General features: G+C 42.7%; 3 non-coding genes across 3 annotated transcripts; 1 reads left to right on the top strand and 2 right to left on the bottom strand.

Annotated features, from left to right (window-relative positions):
• Positions 1 to 94: 94 nt before the first annotated feature.
• On the bottom strand, positions 95 to 166 carry trnap-ugg (transfer RNA proline (anticodon UGG)). Its single transcript has one exon. It is a non-coding gene; the product is annotated as a tRNA-Pro (tRNA).
• Positions 167 to 2,534: 2,368 nt separating this feature from the next.
• Positions 2,535 to 2,626, top strand: trnar-ucu (transfer RNA arginine (anticodon UCU)). Its single transcript is given in 2 exon segments — positions 2,535 to 2,571; positions 2,591 to 2,626. It is a non-coding gene; the product is annotated as a tRNA-Arg (tRNA).
• A 1,631-nt stretch (positions 2,627 to 4,257) lies between these two features.
• Positions 4,258 to 4,329, bottom strand: trnaq-uug (transfer RNA glutamine (anticodon UUG)). The gene has a single exon. It is a non-coding gene; the product is annotated as a tRNA-Gln (tRNA).
• Between the last annotated feature and the right edge of the window lie 10,108 nt (positions 4,330 to 14,437).

Genomic DNA, 14,437 nt, shown 5'->3' on the forward strand with positions numbered 1-14,437 from the left:
GTCTAAATTGGAATATGAACCTATTTGGGTTGAAGATTATTCCTGTAAATGTAAACATGAGACAGACATCCAATCTACTGAATTTCAAAGATAAGGGCTCGTCCGGGATTTGAACCCGGGACCTCTCGCACCCAAAGCGAGAATCATACCCCTAGACCAACGAGCCACATGTGACTTCTTGCTTTTCATGTTTCAGTTGGTGGAAGAACAACACAAAGCACATGTTTTTCTTAGTTTGACATTGGTTAAGATATGTACAAAGATTTCTGGTTAGGAATATATAGTGTTGCTCCTGAAGAGGGACTTGAACCCTGGGCCCTCAGATTAAAAGTCTGATTTCCTGCAAGATCCACCCACAGAGATCCTGAACACATAAAACTCAGATTCCCAACCAGAATAGTAGCAGAACTGAAGACACCACTTGGAGGAGTGTCTTCAAAAACCAATCCTTGAGTCCAATGTACCAACCAGCACACAGTAAGTGAAACAGGCATGTCCACGCTTCAACAATGAAAACACAGATTGGCCGTATGGGGATCGAGCTAATCGGTCGAGCCCTATTGATTAAATGATGTTATGATGTTATTCGGGAATTCTGCCTATCATTCCGGAATACTGATGTCTATACTGGAATGCTACTGTTTATTCTGGATTTCTGCATTTCATTCCAAAATTTTGTCTTTCATTATGGACTGCTTTTCATTCTGGAATGGTGTCTTTCATTCCGCAAATCTGCTTTTCATTCTGTTAGCTGACTTTTGTCCTGGAATGTTGCCTTCCATTTTGGAACGCACGCTTCCATGACATCACAGGCCGCTGTTGGGTTAGGGGTTTAATCCCAGAATTTTGTCTACCATTCCAGGATCCTGCCTATCATTCTGGAGTGGGTGGATGGATGTCTATTCCAGGATGCTCTCATTCTAGATTTCTGCCTTTCATTTGGGAATGCTTTCTTCCATTCTGGGATGCTTTTCATTCCAGAATGATGTCTTGCTGACTTCTGTTCCACTATACAGTGTTATTCGGGAATTCTGCCTATCATTCCAGAATACTGATGTCTATTCTGGAATGCTGCCACTTATTCTGGATTACTGCCTTTCATTCCGGAAATTTGAATTTCATTCTGGAATGCTTTTCATTCCGAAATGCTGCCTTTCATTCTGCAAGTCTGCTTTTCTTCCAAGGCGCTGTGTTAAGGTTGCAGTCTCCACTGCAGGACAATCCTGAGACAGAAACTGGTACACCCAAAGGATAAAACTCCCAGGGAGAAACACAGCAATATCATATATGCAGTCCAGTGCAGTGAGGAATGCTCTGATCTGTACATTGGAGAAACTAAACAACCACTCCACAGGAGAATGGCTCAGCACAGGAGAGCCACCTCCTCAGGACAAGACTCAGCTGTTCACCTCCACCTCAAAGACAAAGGACACTCCTTTGAGGACAACAATGTTCACATTTTAGACAGAGAGGAAGTCAAGGAAGCCATCTATGTTAAGCTGGTAAAACCTTCTCGAGGTGGTGGCCTCATCTTTCTACCACATACAAAGCAGTTATTTCATCCATTCCCAGGAAGTTTCACTCCAAGTCACATGCTAACAGCAAGAACAATGGGCTGTCTACCAGCAGTCTCATAGTCGTTAGCCAGTCATTAGACACACCTGGCACAGGCAGCCAGATCATCACAGGTAGTTATGGAAACATTTAGTGCTATTGTTTGTGAGTTTTATCCAGACCACCCACTGAGGTCTGCAACCACATATAAACCATGTTTCCCCACCAACAGATCAACAACTGATGAAGCTGCTTGGATGAGCAGCGAAACCTCTTCAGGAAAACTCTACAAGTCCAGACGCCTTGCTTCAATCTTCTCTACAAACATGCCAAAGCAAACAGTTTTTACCAACAATGTTACACACTGAGTTTTGAAGGTCTTAACCACTAGTCTGGAATGTTTACGACATGTGTGAAAAATTGTAATTCACGTGTGTTATTACCCATAGACTCCCATGTTAAAATGTCCAACTTCACAGCAGAAATGAACATGTTTACAGCCTGGTACAAAAAAACATTCTGGTCTCAAATGATAGGTTCTCTTCTAGTGTCAATTGTATGGGGGTGATTTTTTTTTTACAACTCACTTGTTTTAATTCAAAGTCAGCTTTATTGTCAAATCTGCTATATGTGCTGGACATACAGAGAATTGAAATTGCGTTACTCTTCACTCCATATATAACATGTAACTAAAAACTTGTGTAAGTGTAAAAAAAGGGAAATTGCTTAAGGCTGCTGCCAAGCAGTGTCATACAATGACCAGCACTGGAGGCAATGTGGGTCAAGGACACACAACCCTGCTCTACCACTGAGCCACTGCTGATGTTGCCTTCCCTTCTGGATTGCTGACTTGCCAGAATACTGACTGTTACTCCTGAATTCTACGTATAATTCCGGAATTCTGTTGACTATTCTGGAATGCTGCTGCTTATTCCGGATTTCTGCCTTTCATTCTAGGACAAACAAATGAATTGCTTTGTGGCTCTGTGGCACAATGGATAGCGCATTGGACTTCTAGATAAACACAGGAGAAGTGATTCAAAGGTTGTGGGTTCGAGTCCCACCAGAGTCAAAGTGCCTTTTAACTTCCTGTGGCGCCGTCCTTCAGGGTGGATACAGCTCCTGTCCAGAGCTAGAAAAAAAGGACTGCACCCAGACATCCCGGAAAACAGCGTCTCTGCCCCCGGATTTGTGACCGTACAGGTGGACAGAGATCTGACTGGTGTGAGCTTTTGCTTGGCACAGAGGCAGCTAATAAACTGAAAGTTGTACCTTTTTCATATGACATGGTGAGGAGGAGAACAGAAGATCTCTCAGCTGACATTCAGGCACAGCTGCTGGATAGACTGCGATCATGTAAGAAATGTTCCTTTCAGTTGGATGAATCGACAGAGCAGAGCATCTCCAGTGCTGCTCAGTTGATAGTTTTGGTGTGCTATCCCTGGAAAGGAGATATTTTGGAAGACTTTCTGTTCTGCAAGTTACTGCGCAGATAAAGTCTGTCAATCCAGAGATTAAAGCTGCTCACTGTATGCTGCTGAACATGAGGCACTGCTGGATCACTCTGAGGTGCGATGGCTGTCGCAATGGCTGCAGCACAGAGCTCAAACTGTACCGACCAGCTCAGAGGGGAAGAAGAAGGAGCAACATCACATCAGGAAGGAAGGAATTGTCACTGCAGAACTGAAGAAGCTACTCGGGGGAGTGTTGGTCCCACTTAAGATTAAAATTTAGGGTGTTTTCACACTTGCTCCCTTTCGGCCCTCTAAACGAATGCAGATCGATGACTCAGGATTTTTTGCTCTATTTAACTCTAACTCTGTTTTCCCTGAATGTGCAGTAATTTAACCAGAAAACACAGGAGAAAGCCGACATTCTGCTTCAAGTGAAAACTACCCAGACTTCAGTGCAGTGGAGGAGTCTGAGAGCTCTAGTGGACCTGGTGTGAACAGAAAGAGGACTAAATTACATAAAACCAGTGACCCTGACATGATTTGAACATGCAACCTTCTGATCTGGACTCAGACGTGCTACCATTGCTCCATGAGGTCTGTTCACAGCTTCTGCTCTTCCAAGGACTCGGTTTAGCATGACATGATTAGCTTGATGTTCATATATGTGTTACACATTATTACTAGATGAGCTGCAGTGAAACATCCAAGCCACCACGTCCCAGCACATATCAGAGATGCAGAACAGATGGAACAGTCTTATGGAGTGATGGAGGCCATGAAGCCTCCTAAAGCTTTGAATGGAGCTAAAGTCATGATGCACTGACCTTTCTTTTTATATAATGTCTCATAAGTATTTGTTATAATATTGCCCCAAAAAGTCAGTCACACTTGTGTGAAACCAGCCTGTCCAGTTAGGATCAACACTGATTGTGGATCAGTTTCAGCTGCTGTTGTGCAAATGGAACAGACAACAGGTGGAAATGAGAGGCAGTTATCAAGACAGCCCTATAAAGGAGGTATGTGTTATAATACTAAATTATGTCTTCAGCTACTTTTATACTCATTATTAATCCCAGATTAAGGTGTCATTTAGGAGAGAGATTTAAATTCTATCTTTATGTAACTTCTCCTTCTGATACACTCTGATAGTTATTCAGTTACAACATGCTGACTGGAAATCTGCAAAGTGAGCCCTGAATTTTTAGAGAAAGCAGAAAGGACACCAGTATTACTGTCCAAACTAAACTAAAGGTTCCACTGAGATTTGAACTCAGATCACTGGAGTCAAAGTCCAGAGTGCTAACCATTACACCATGAAACCTGCTTCTCATGGGTCTTCTTCTCCTCCTCTACCCGGCCGACTGTCAGCAGTTTGACAAAGACTGAACACTTTGCATATCACTGTCCTCCATGAGGAGGCTGTCCTCCATGTCTAGATAAGGCTTGCTGTCTAGCAGCTGGGAGAAATGTCTTTTTGTGGCTGTGGCATTAGCCCAACATTGAATCATAAAGTTTATTTGTTGCATAACAGGAAGTGGTCTTGTATTAGGGTGTGACCCTCCTGAGAAGCAGAACCTCTCCTCTGATAATTGTCTCTCATTGGACAGATATGAAAATTAGCCTGAACTATCCGGGCTCTACATGTTGTTACAGAGAATAATTCTGTGCAGACAGGTTAACTGAAACAGAGAGCATTGATTCAGGGTGAACTTCCTGTGTGTGCAGACAGTGGAGGTGGTTTCAGGTGTTATAAATTGGCATCCCCATGGTTCAGATGAAGAAGTGGTTCCAGTTCCTCACAGGTCCTGTGTTCAAATCCCGGACGAGCCCACATCTTTGAACTTCAGTAGATTGGATGTTTGCATTTACAGGATTAATCTTTATTCCAACTTAGACCCTGTAAACAGCTGTCTGCTCAAACTCCCAGCAGCAATCATTCTAGAACTGAGACCAAATCATCAACCGCAAGCTCTACTTCCGACTGTATCCTGGGGAAGCCACTCCACGCCTGTGTGGACTCCCCAAGATACACAAGGAAGGAGTCCCCCTCTGCCTCCTTCAGGTGATGCTTTATGGCCTCTGATGTCACCTGGAGATAGTGGAGAAAAAACAGACAAAAGAAGTGAAAGAGGAGCATGACAACTAGAACAAGAACAACAAAAAGTTTCAATTACAATTAGGAAAACGATCAGAAAGTTGAAAATGATGACACGTATGATCTCTGCCAGATCCCCACCTTTGACTCCTGGAGAGTCTGAACGAGCTCCTCATTGTCAAGTATATTCCCCTTAGAGTTAGAGAGAAGCTCAACAATGCGGTCCTCGATATCTTTCAGCTGATTGCGGTCAGCGTTGATGCGAACAATCAGCTTATTGCTCTGTTCCTCAAGATGTGGACTCTCAAGACGCACCACATCACTTTAAAGAGAGAAACAAGTTGCAGGGTAATTGTAATTTTCAAGGGTTTTGGAGGTAGAGAAAGGAGAAGAAAGGGGGGAAAAGAGAAGGAAAAGGGTAAAGTTGTGAATGTGAGTCTTAAAGTTTGGTTAGAATTCAATATCTGTCTTGTGTCTACCTGAGCAGTTGGTCCTCCAGGCCAGACTCAGTCACAGTGAAATTGATGATTGTAACTTTAATACATTTCTGGAAAACAGAAAAAAATGTACATGCCAAAAGACACATTTTACATTCATCGAAGCCAGGATCACACACACTACAATTCTAATGAAACACTAATTAATTTATGAAGATTTAACTGTCATGTCCCTCTGCATCATCAGAGCCTTTGTTTTTTCTGTCTAACAAAAACGCTCCTCAGACTTATTCGGCTGTTACAGTCACCATGCAACCCCTGGTTTGAATAAACACTGGAGTAAACCCTTGCATTCACAGGGTCCTTCTGCTCTCCTGGCTGGTGTTGAACAAAAGGGCATTGCACACAGGTGTAGCTGGCAGGTGATTTAATGTCTGCAGAAACATGGTTTGATGCCAGGCGTTCATTATACTGCCCAATATGTAGCTTCAATGGCAGAAGGATTCACAAAGGTTCTTGTGTGCGATACTGTTTTTATTCCAAACGTGTGCTTCTTGGAAAGCACATAAATACCTATTATAGTTGATAGCCGTTTGGGATTTTGTGAGCAAAGGTTTGTTGAATGTGAATTCCAAGACTCCTTAGTGACCTAACTGTCTCTGGTGCACACTTGCTGATGCCAAGTGTATTACCTACAGCATTCAAGGAAACATGATCAGACATGGAAACAATAAAGAAGCAGTGAAAATATCTTAATTTAGTGCAAATTTGCAATGCTGAACGAGCTGGTTGGTGTCCTTTCTACTGTATGAAGGGAAGCTTGGTATTGTTGCGTTAGGTATGCTGGGGCGGAGGCCAGTCTGTGACTTTGTCTCTGACTGTGTCTGAAAGGAGGTTCTATTTTCATAGAATACATATGTCCTCTGAATTAATTTACGCCACCTGATCCTGTGGGTCGATCATAAGAGGCCAGCGACGGTCTTTGGTTACCAGGATTCCATTCTCTGTAGATACAGTGTCACAGGGCAACCCTTCAGTGTTCCACTGGAGGATGTCATATGGATCACTCAGAAAGTCGATCAGGCTCAAGGGGGAACTGATGGGTATGTTTAGCTTCTGACACTGCTTAATCCACTGGGGAACAAGAGTACACAGGGTATATGGTATTAGCTGTTACTGCTTTTGTTTCTAAAAAAAAAAAACTCTAGACCAGGCTCACATTGGCCATACCAGCTGCACACTTTATCACAGAGGCCCTAAAGGTTTTAAACCATCCCATCACACTGTACCTACCAGCTGTCTATGGTGGGAAGTGAAGGCTCCATAGTAGGCAATGCAGGCAGCTGCAATGCATACATTTCCCACAACACTGTTGATGACCTGCTCAAGATTTGCAAAATTTTTTTCCCAGCGTATCTGCTGTCCCCCAGAGCAGAAGTCAGTTTCCCTGCTCTGTCCAGTCGAGCCTGTGTCAGAGCCATTTTGTAGGTCCTTCATCTGATCCTCCACCTCCTTAAGTTGTTGTTGCTTTTCCCTTAGTGTTTTCTTGGTTGTATCCAGCTCTGCCTGCGTAGGTAAGGGTAGCGGGAGAAGAGTATGCAGACCAGTCACACAGAGCGGTGCATGGCAGATGAATAGCAAAAGTGACAAAGGAACAGACAGCAGACTGTGAAGAAATATTGCAAATGTGCATGTGTATCAGTAATAATAAACTGCACTCTTTATGACTGACCTGTGCTTTAACCACGTTTTCTCTTTCTTTGGAGTAAAGATCCACATGCACAACGACCCGCAAGCTTTGGACGCCTTCTCCACCTAAAAGCAGCACATGATAAAGTATTACACCCAGCACACTGAAACAAACTGTGTCAAATTCCATCTATTTTTTCAGAATATATATCATTAAATCTACATAGCCTACAGTACAGTGGATAAAGGATATAAATTACATTGCCATTCCAATACTGACATTATGACATTTACTACAAAACTGCCCAAGTGTCTGAACTCTAATCTTTTTTTACTTTAAGTAAAAGAAAAGATAAGAGAAGTTCTGTTGATAGATCCGATAGATCATGTCCGAATGTTGGACATGAAATTCAAACAGACCTTCTCAGGTAGGAACTCAGAGTTGTTGATGTATTTTTGCAGCTTCAGCAGGATCTGAGGTTTGCTATTATCCTTGTCATAGTCTGTCAGACGCCTAAGGAAATTGAAATCTCCCAGTAATTGCTTGGCAGAGCTCCAGTCTGGTCTGTAAAAAATAAAGCAATATTAGTGAGAAACTCTGGAAAAAATGGGGAGGTCAAAAACGGTCAATTCCCCTTGTTTCTTCTCCTCCCGAGTTGGTTTATGAGGAAGGAGCGGATAAATTCTGGTCTCAAGATTACAATTTATTGAACAATGAGGCAGATTCTGAGTCACAGAGCTCTGGGTTGTTGACCACAAAGAACCAAAGAAGAACAACACAAGAACAGGACAACCAACAAAAACAAACAACCACACAGCAACAATGAGCAACGCAACAACAACTGGACATGGAATTCACACATTGATATACCCCATGGGCGTTCCTGCCTGCCGGCCCACAGGGGCATCTACTATCCCCCTGCAGACCCTGGGTCATACAGTGAATAGACTATTAGTGTTTATTCCCTAATAAGGTAAAACTCCAATTCCTCAAATCTCATAGGTTGTGAGTCCGATCTAGGGATGACCATAACACGGGCACTCAGAAAAACACATTCCTTTAGAATCTGGCTTTTATCAGGTTAGAGGTGCTGCTGTCCTTAGTCTGAATTTATGACCATCTCGTACCAACCGGAGCTCCAGAGAGCAGAAAAACAACTGATCTCATCTGCCACAGCCTGAACTGCAGAAAACAAAGTTATATGACACACTATGAAATTACTTCTTAATACATTCAGTATCCTCGAATTACTTTGATTTTCTATAAAACTTCCTAACACATAAACACTTATGAAAATCACATTATTAAGTGATAAACACATTTAAACATGAATACTTCATGTTAGGGACACACTCCTATATATCTGAACACACACTGCAGAATCAATTCTTTCACCCTACACTAGACAGGCTGATTTCACACAAGTGTGGCCAGATCAACCTGTCTCTGGCAACAGATTAAGTACCACAGGCTTTTAAACTGCTGTGATCTCCAACCTCACCTTTATTTCTAAGATATTTCAAAGGGTGGCTGCAAGTCAGTCCACCTACAGCACCGGTCTGAAGTGTTCCTGGATTCAACAATAATCTGTTAAATATCACAGACCACAATGAAATCAAGTCCTTTTGAGGCAGAAATAAGCCCCTGGACTTACTGTGGGGCCACAGTCACTTTTTGGCAGATGAAAACACCAGTTTCTGAGGTTTATTATTTTAAAGGGGTCTTCATGGTATAAATGTGCTGGCTGCATCATAAGTTCTTGTTATTTAATGATAGTTAATTATAACTTCCTGGACCTGCAGACTCTTTGTCTTCATATGGGCTGAATGAAGGGAGACTAGCACAGATTTGACATGTGTGACTTCCACATGCTTTCCTACCATGAATGGAACAAGTCAAGCAGCACATGATGTGTTTGTGTAACACTGGTGATGTTATCTGTACATGTGCAGAACAAAGACATGACCCACAGCAGACCATCATGTCCTTCTGATCAGTTTATTGAGTCTGTTTGTGTCCACTGCTTTCAGTCTGCTGCCCCAGCACACAACAGCAAACAAAATGGCACTGGCAACCACAGACTCATCAGCAGCAAGTTAGGTGATATTCAGGCCTAAAAAAATCCTTCAAACTTGGCACACATGTATAAGGCTGTATGTATATTGTACTGTATGTACATGTATATTCCTGTGATTGAGTCCTGTGAATTTGGTGCCTGTGTGTCAAAGTATTGCTGAGAAATTGCTGGAAATACGGTAAATCAGGTTTTCTTCATTGGAAGGAGGCCTGAGGTGTGTCACAGAATTGCTGAGTTAGTGCTGGAAATCATGTTTGGATCCCTACAGGGTCTCTGTAGGACCCAGAGGACAGAGAGTCCCACAGTGCAGACAGGCCCCCCTCTCAAAGGGGACAGGCAGGACATCTGGCCGGGGGAGAGGCAGGGGCCAGGTGGAGGGAAAGACAGTGCAGCAGCTCATTCTGCTGCAGACAGAGGGAGAGAGCAGACCATTCTGAGAGAGCTCCAGCAACTGTAAGTTAAGCTAGTTTCTTCTTCATGCTAATAGCTTAGCATAGATCCCTGTGCAGGTCAAAACAGCTCATATTACCAGTGTTGATGCATGTACTTTTATACAGCTTCAGTGATTTGATTCTGCAGGATCTGTAGCTGTAAAATTACAGTTGAAAAACTTTTCTGTAGCAGAAAAAGTCAAATGATTCAATCTGGTCAGCTTCCTGTTCAGCAAAGACAAAACAAACAATTGCATCAGTGCACTGTTCTGTGTAAGTGATCTGGTGAATAACTTTTAATATAAAATACTTATCTTTATGTTTTCCCCTTTAACAAACTGTGACGATCCATCTGAGAAGCCTCCTCTGGGACTGAATAAAACATCAAAACTGGAATCAAGTTAACGAGTACAAGGAACAGCATTGTCTAATAACACACAAACATAAAATAACTTCACATTTACCTCACTTTCTTCTCTCTTTGTCTCACTCTCCCAGAACACCCAGAAACCTAAAACATCTTCAACATTCTGAAAACTGGGTTAGTGCAGCACATAAAATACATGAGAACACATCTGAACATATGACCCAGACCTGAACACAACAGGTGTCGACGGGAGAAAAGCCTGATCTGTCGGACCTCATTCAACCGGCCGTGCCCCGTTTATGCAGGCTCCAACCAGCTGTCTAAGGCCAGATCGGGGTTCTCCTGTCTTTCCTCTGCATTTACCATGTCCACCTAAAACATCCTGAACACATACATAAGAACACGCAGCCACCACACCTAACATATATAACAATGAACAAAAACAGTGTATGCATATATGAGTGTTATGGCTAGTGTTGTATGAGAGAAGGACAGAGGGAATGGGAGAGAGTGTGGGAGTGAGGAAGAGCACAACTGGTAAACAGAAATGAATGCGTTATGGCTAAAAAAATATGACACTGTGGGCTGTTTTGAGGCCTGAAAGTCCTTTGACTCAAGTTAAACTGCAGGCAAACTGGCAGACAGAACACTTCCTGCTGTTGAAGTTGGGCTTTAATGGCCGTGGCCAAACTCTTTAAAAAAATGTCATGTCCCCTATCGTCCGCCATCTCGCAAAAACAGCCCTGGAGTCATACTTTACGTCAGTGTGATGCACAAAGTGTGCACCAACTGAACAGACATATGCAGCCATAACACTGTTCACGAACCTGCGGGCCTTGTCTATGTTACCAGGACTGGCAACACCCCTCCACCTGCACCTCTGAGTGAGCCCTGAGAAGATGATTTTCATAGCTGGATGCTGCAGGTGGAGGCGGTGCAGGTCCTCCTTCATCGCTGCGACAAGCCTGACACTTAAGAACCCGCCACAGTGGATGAGGAGGACGTCTGGAACTGCTCTTCCTCGTAGGGACCTGGAGAAGAAGGGGAGGAAATTACTCCACCTGAGACCACCACACCCAAGCCAGTAGATGGTGGTCCTGTTGACCCCAAGGGCGTTTCCCACTGTGGCTGCAGCTCTCTCGCCACCACGTCGGATGTAGCTGTTCCCCATTATCCAGACAGTTGTTGGTTGAGATCGACATGTTGACATGAAATTATAATAGTCCTATAATATTTACAAGAGTTTAGAATTGAGGCAACTGGACTTAAGGATGGTGTTTTGAAGACCGCCAAGAATGAGAGCATCCACACATACAGTATAACCTATAACTCTTACTGGTGTGAATTGGTGTTGCAGCCTCTGAGGCACATGCCATCGTCCTCATAACCTCAGTTGATTTCTGAAAGAAGTGAAAAGATTCATTTAATATATATTTTAAACAGATGGAATAATAATACAGGAACAAACTTATTAAAATATGGGAGATTTAAGCTGAACAGTGTGATGAGGACGGCCAAAACGGTTTGGTGGGTGGAGGTGTTTCAAGCATCTGATAGCAAATAAGTCACATGTAACTTTAACTCCTGTCGTGCATATTGTGTACATGTAAATAACCAAAACCATGACGGAATGTCTGTCAAGATGGAAACAATGCAAGCTAAATAAACTATGCAAAGAAGTGAGGAGTACATTCTGTCTCATTCACTTCAGTCAGTGAATGAGACAGAATGTACTAAGATCTGTTAAACTGAGGAGAATTTCATGACTAATCGAGTGGAAGATGCAAAATACATACATCTGCAGTTGGAGAACGGGAGCAGGAGGGTGCAGCATCCATTCTCTGCAACTGTGTTGGTGGTGGAGGCCTCAGGGCCGTCTGAGAGCAGAGCATTTCAACTTTACGACTACTGAAAGACCACCTGACTGAACATTGGCATATCATAACATATTACAACAGAAGAAGCATTAATCACTTCTTGACTTTAAATAGGGACACTGACATAAGAACATTTACCTGTGCAGCAGGAGAGTCTCTGGCTGCGACCTCTGGTGGTCCAGGATCTGCCAGGTCCAGCCGCCTCCAGCGCACCGTTTGGGCCTGGGACCTCTTCCCCTTCCGCGGCATTGTCCTGTGAAGTAGGTAGACAGAGTTGTGTGTATATGTACTGTGTGTGTATATGTATGTATAGCTATGTGTTATTTATATAGAATATGTGTGTGTGTGTAGGTGTTAATGTGTTTAATGTAATTTATATAGAACATGTGTCTGTAGGTGTTAATGTGTTTAAAGTTATTTATATAGAATATGTGTGTAGGTGTATCCAGCGTCGATCTGAAGAGTTTTCCAAAGAGCTGAAAGGAAGAAAAAAAAAAAATCTGTCAGGGCACAGTTACATTTCTATTCTAACAATATAAAAAGCACTACTGTTTCTATTACAGCTGAAGGTTTCCAACCATGTACAGAATCATTGTATCACTGAATTACATACAAAATAACAGTTGTGGCTGTGTTAGTAACGTTGTAGATGACTGGCTCAGAAAATGCTGCAGTATAGTAGTACACACAGTATCTGTGAAGAGGACACAGAAAATCAACACATGCATTGTGTTTACTGTCACTTCTTGTATATGCTGCTCACACAACCCAATGACTCCATGGGTATTAATAAAGGTTATGTGAATGCACGACACTGATAAATTGTTCAGTTTTAAATGACAGTAGCTCTGGTGCTTTAACACATCTTCATTAATATTCTTCGTTTAAAAGTGAAACTGCCGAACTAATCAGACTGTAAAGAGAAGTTACACTAATTTAACCAAAAGTACATCAGAATGAAATCTCCTACCGTACCTTTAAGGCTGTGAACCCCTCACTGCACACTTTAAACTCCGTTCTCTCTGTTTAAACACTGTCAGAGTTCAAACCTTCGTAGGAAATAAGTCCAGTATTACAGAATGAAACCAAAGATCAAACCTGTTTTCAGCAGCATTCTGCATTCTGGAGATGGACTGACACTGGTCTACGGACTATCCGGACCAGAACTCAATGAGCTGTAAGAGAAAAACAAGGTGAGAGGTGAACTGGTTATAGGAGGGACCACTGTAATGCAAACATGTGATTTGCTGATTCTGGTGTTTTTAGGTTTGATTTAAATTCCACAAAATCATTTATTTGCATTCAATTGTTTTTTATTTTAATCATATATAATTCATACTTCTGTCTGTGTTCTAAGAGTGGTCTGTGTTCTAAGAGTCTCTGTGTTCTAAGAGTGGTCTGTGTTGGGTCTTGGTCTGGGTGTTGAGTCTGTGTTGTGTTTAGTCGTGATGGGGGCAGATATGGGAGGGACAGAGACAGCGGACTTGGGTTCTTAGATTGCGACTGAGACCTTTCCATGTACTTTAACAGATGCTCCAAACACAGTCCTTTCAGAAGAATCAAACTTCTGTCAGAAACAGAACTCAGCCTCATAAATATACATTTTTACAGTGAGCTCCCAAGGAGCCATGCACAATCACTACCTTCACATAAAATAAACCACATCATAAAGTGCTGCTTACCTTTCAGAGGAATCAAACTTCTGAAAGCAATATGGCGCCCTGCACAAACTTCTCTCAGCAACTATGGTGTCACTGAAGAAAAGTGCAGCATGGGAGCTGTCACTCCAACCAAATCAACCGTGCCTCTGCACCACCTGCTGGCCAACCGGAACAGACTTACATGTATATCTGCATATCTTATGGTTGTTCTGTATCATCTTTATTTTTACTTTATCTATTGTTATGCTGCTGCAATGACTTCATGTTCCTCTGGGGGTCAGTATCATCTTATCTAGTGGTAAAAGTCTTTCTCCCTGTTGGGGAATCGAACCCCGGTCTTCCACATGACAGGCGGAGATACTATCCACTATACTAACGAGGAACGCTGACAACCACCACCTGTCATAGCAGCATCCACCTGGTGCGGTCATGTGTCAGCTGGGGTGTGACGGAGTGGCTACGTCAGTAACTGTGGGCAGACTGCGGGTGTGTGTGCAGGTTTAGTCCATGTTCAGGCAAACAAACAACAGACAATATTTGTCCCTGCTGTCTCTCCTGCACTGGGAAAAACTCCATTATCTCTGATGTGTCCACACTCCACCAAACAAGCTGCATGTTACATTAACCAGGTCAGTTTAACTTACAGAGATACAGCAGCACTCATAAATCACCATGATGATTGTTTACTGTCTGAAAAACGCTACATGCTAACAAGTGGCTAAATGGGACTACAAACAATGTCATCAAACATCATCAAGCTGTTTGTACTGTAGAAGAGGTCCGGTAAACAGAGC

This window comes from Parambassis ranga, unplaced genomic scaffold (genome assembly GCF_900634625.1).
Source record: "Parambassis ranga unplaced genomic scaffold, fParRan2.1 scaffold_21_arrow_ctg1, whole genome shotgun sequence".
NCBI lineage: Eukaryota > Metazoa > Chordata > Actinopteri > Ambassidae > Parambassis > Parambassis ranga.